Source organism: Medicago sativa, chromosome 6 (genome assembly GCF_051527215.1).
Source record: "Medicago sativa cultivar Bolivia chromosome 6, Bolivia_mono, whole genome shotgun sequence".
NCBI classification, from domain to species: Eukaryota; Viridiplantae; Streptophyta; class Magnoliopsida; order Fabales; family Fabaceae; genus Medicago; species Medicago sativa.
Window position 1 is genome coordinate 16,842,463 of NC_140754.1, and position 5,075 is coordinate 16,847,537.

Genomic DNA, 5,075 nt, shown 5'->3' on the forward strand with positions numbered 1-5,075 from the left:
GTGATGGTTTAGCAGGAAAAAGATATTTTTACATGTATTTTTAGTTGAAACAAAACTAGTATTGCACTGTTATTTGGATTAGAGTAGTCGAAACCTTGTCACTATCATATATCTTTTGTATCTCAGGATCCTGCTGAACAAAACATTGTCTTAATTTAGAATAACCATCAACAGTACCCAACAAACTTAACCATAAATTTTATCCTTTCAAATATCATAGGACTAAATTTTATCCTTTATCGAATCCACATGTCCATAGAGAGTTGGAGATTGTAACAAGAGAAAGAATGAGACATAAATAATAAATTTCTCAAATAAAACCATTCATTCATTTATTTATTGATTTACAACCAAAACAACGAAAGAAATGTTTATGAGATGTGAATTCAATAATAAAATAGGTGGTGCTAAATCACTCAAAATAGTCTTCGTAATCATCATCCAAGTGCTCAAAACGAGTACTAAGCATATTTCTTTTGCACAGGCATTGTTCGCGGCCGTCTAACGCTTCAGTGCGATAACAGTGACGTAGGTCTGGCTGCTTCTCAGGTGTCTTCTCAGGTATTTTGACCATGCGTTTAGATGGTGGCGGTTCCAGAGTGAATGAAATTGAAATTTCTTTATTTAAAATACGTCTGTAATTAGATTCAAGCAAATCCGCAATAGTTGTTGTTGCTGTTGTTGTTTTGAGATCATCACTTTGAACAGAAGGCCGAATTTTTTTTCTTCCTATAACCTTAACTTCTTTCTTCTTGCGCTTATTCTTGACTGGTGATGCAATAGAGAGTGAATCAACAATAGAGGGTTCTCTCTGAAAAACCATAGGTGTTCCTGCATCATCAATCAATCAAGAATTAGCCAATGAATTGATGATTTTAAACTACTAAACACAAAGTTAATTCAAAATAATGAACAATTAGGTTAGGTTAGGGTTTCAAAAGAGAGTGAATAAATTAAACTACCTTGGTTTTCTGAAAGAGGTTCCATCGAACAGAGATGGAGAAATTAGGTTAAGATTTAGGGAAGATGCTATCGATGAAGAATGTGCTTGTTTCAAAGAGCGTGGATAATTTATCGATGGAGTCAAAAAATTAATCCAAATGTTAGTTCTCGTTTCAATATATATATGTATGATTTTATTTTATTTTTAAATATACTCCATATTTTCTTTCATTCAATATTTTATTTGAATCCAGAATATATCAATTAAATCAATTTTAAAATCATATCTTTCATTTTATTTAAATCTACTTGAAATAAAATATATATTTTTAAACAATTTCAATATCATATATTTGTTATTAATTCACTCACCCATTCTTCACTATCATTTGGTTTGCCTCTATTTGGGTTATTCGGAAGGAGAGGAATCACCATGTATTCCAAAACATGGCCTCTAATTCTTCAACTCTCATCGAAAAGGTTAAACTAAACTCTTTTTTATGGCTGAAATCAAAACAGACAACTTTTAGTTACAGCTATCATGATTGGTGGAAACACCCGCTCCTTTGTATGTGTGTCCACTTGTAATCTTAATCGTGTTTTCAGTTTTGGCGGTGCTTTCTTTGTGTTTTGCACGTTGAGTTTGTAAATTCTCTCGTGTGGTTTGCCTTTTGCACGCATTGTGCGGGGTAAATAACAGTTATTTATATATCATTTTAGTTTGTTAAAAAAAAAAACAAAATAATTCTTTTTAAGGGGAAATTAATGACGAGTTAGATCCTACTGTTGAAAACACATGTTTTGTCAAGGGCTTTCCTCTTCCTTTATGTTTTACTTTCCATTCTACTAAAAGACATGCCACAATTTTAGCGTTCTATTTTAATAACTTATAATTTTATAATACTGATTCTTATCTAGATATTAAGTTTCTTTAATATACATGAAATTTACGTGTGCAATTTTCTATAAATGGTTTTTATTTGACGGATCATAGTTGCACCTTCTAATAAATCATGGAAATCTGGGTTGGAATGGATTAGGATCCAATATGTAAACGGTCTCACAATTGATGGCACGGGAGGAGGAATTTGACGGCTATGGTTCTACATGGTGGCCATGCAATATGCATAAGTTGCCTTCGACCTATAGTATGATTTCTACACTTTATGCTAATTATATATTTTTTTTAAAGAAATTTTACGTGAGTTGGATTTTAGGATTCATTAGTTAGATAAAACTTTAAAGCTTATAGAACGCAACATGAGTATTTATAGATCTTATTTAACAAGATGATTGAAATAAGATATATTTCAAAAATCTACAAACCAAAAAAAAAAATAATCTACATGTTAAATTTAATCTACAAGCAAAAAAAATCACAATAATTTTACTTATATAAGCAAAATAAACTATATAATTTTAGTTATATAGTTGTCTTTACAACTGTTATTGCATTGGGTGAAAATAAAAAAACTGTTATTGCTAGTAAAATTCTCTATGTAGTTGTTTAAGGTACCTGAATTGTTAAAATAAAAATAAAAAATCTAAAAAACAAACGGTAATCATTTAGGTAGTTAAACATAAATATACTTTACTTATACAAAATAAAAAATAACAAAAATTTGGAGTAGCCAAAACTACCTCATACATATCCATAAATGCGCCCCTGCATCAAAGATGTCCTTACATTGGCGGCATGAGTTGAATCCAACCCGTTACGTGATATGAGTCAATTTCTTACCAATTGAATCAACTCTTCACTTATATACAATTTAAAAAACTCCTAATTTTTTTTTTCCAATTGAAATAACCGAGTCCCAAATAATGGCTACTAAGCGATTATATATTAATTTCATGTTGATGGTACAGATCTTGTCTTTCCATTCTTGCAATGATCTTGGTGTTAGTAAACTAAAGCTCACGAATAGCCCGGGAGTCATATAGCCATAAATGGTTGCTACGGTGCAAAATTCTCCAATTTAGTAATTGATTCTCCTCCTCATAGCCCCAACACTGATGGGTTTGACATTTCTGCTTCGAAGAATATCTTGATAGAAGATTCAACCATTCAAACAGGTAATCAAATTTAAATTATTTTGTCTTATTATTTAAATTTTTTTTTTTGAGGGAATCTTATTATTTAAATATGAGTTATATATAAACACTGTCAATTTAATATTTTATAGATGCATCTAAAAATGTAGGGCTAAATATGTTTTTGATCTCTATAAATATACCAATTTTTCGTTTTAGTCCCTTTAAAATTTTCCTTCAACTTTTAGTCCCTCAAAAATTTTCCATCTTCACTTTTGGTCCACCTTTTCAAGTGAACTCATATGTAGGATTCATATTTTAGAATAAAATTTTGTAGAAAAACTCATAATTTATGTTTTGTTAAAAACTTCTAATTTTTTGGGGGAACATTTTTTACAATATTCTACACATTTCTACACAATTTCAATAAAAAATACAAAAATTAACTTAAAAATAGGGACCAAAAGTGGTGATTGAATATTTTATAGGGACTAAAAGTCGAAGGAAAATTTTAGAGGGACTAAAACGAAAAGTTGGTATATTTATAGGGGTCAAAACCATATTTAACCCAAAAATGTATTGTCGCCTGTCAGCCAAAGTTGTTAGTTGAGTCATCCATAACATTTTGAGTCATCCATAACATTTTGAGTCATCCATAACTAAGGATGTTGAGTCATCCATAACATTTTGAGTTTAACTTCCGTTGTTAGTGTGAAAACCTCTTTGATGGATGATGTGATGTACCTCCGTTAATTTTTACAAAGCCTTGATGATTACCGTGACTCTGGTGAACTTACTTGCATCACAAGGGATATTAGATCCAGCTAGGAAAATCGTCATGTGTCATTTGCTTTAATTTCGATGAAACTAGTCTACACCACTTTTTTGAGTAAATAGGCAATTTCCCACCTGAAATTGTAAATTTTATCAATTACCCCCCCTGAAATTAACAAAACTTCAATCACCCCCTCTGAAATTGCATAACGTTAATCAATTTACCCCCTCCATCAATTTTTCTGTTAACTGTTTACAGTTATGATCAAATACCCCCCTGAAATTTTGCACTTATGTCATCAAAATCATACATTCAGTTCTTCAAGTAATATATTGTACCTATTGTCATCAAAATTCTATTTACAAGAACATGAATGAATATATGCCAAAGAAATATTGGTTTTGTCATGTGCAGCCTTTTCATTCATATTTCATATTTATCAACAAGGAGCAAGATAATTTTTTTACAAAGAAGGTAAAACTAAAAACCAAACATTAAAAAGATATCAAGCGGTTGAAATAAACCAAGACAAGAATGCCAAAGCAGCAAAAAATTGATATCTATCACATAAGTTTGTAGGACAATGTGATCTACCGGCTTCATGCAAAAGATCTGTGACACAATCTATTTAACATGCTGCAACTAATAGATATGGCATTTCGTGCATTATAAAAATTATATCATTAATTAAGTTGCAAATTCACAAACCTAAGCCTCTTGTTTCTTCTTCCTTCTACAGATATTAACCTATGAATTTTCTTTATGGACCCATAATTAGTTGGGCTATAAATGAAAAGAGATTATGGTAACTTTTCAAAAAGAGATTGAATAAAATTGAATGGAATGAGCTTTGGCCAAAATTTATTGAATGCTACTTCAAAAAACTACTTCTCGGCAATTTATTTCACAAACACATCTCTTCAACTCACGCTTGGAACCTTTTCTTTTAGTTTTTAATATTATATTTCAATATGTTTTTTTCTTCCATTTAACGTTATTTTATTTTTTTGAACCGGTCCATTTAATTTTTTTTGAAGGAGGTTCCATTTAATTTTATTATCTTTCTTTGAAGGAATTTATTATCATTTAATTATCACAACCTCGCAAATATTTGTATTCATACTGTCATTGAATGACATCAAATATTTTTATTACATTTCTTCAACCTCGCAAATATATATACACACACGCATTAGTATTTAGAGTAATATTTTATGTCTGTCTGTTTTTTCGTTAAGCTATTGCGTATAATTATTTTTCAATGTTGCGTAACGCGTATAATTATTTTTATAATATTTTGATTTTAAATAAAAAATTTATATTT

The 5,075-nt window shown here is 30.0% G+C and overlaps 1 long non-coding RNA gene across 1 annotated transcript; it reads right to left on the reverse strand.

Moving 5' to 3' along the window:
- Nucleotides 1–270: 270 nt before the first annotated feature.
- LOC146913269 (uncharacterized) lies at nucleotides 271–1,032 on the reverse strand. Its single transcript, XR_015015463.1, has 2 exons — nucleotides 963–1,032; nucleotides 271–675 (listed from the first exon to the last, which is right to left on the reverse strand). It is a non-coding gene; the product is annotated as an uncharacterized LOC146913269 (long non-coding RNA).
- Between the last annotated feature and the right edge of the window lie 4,043 nt (nucleotides 1,033–5,075).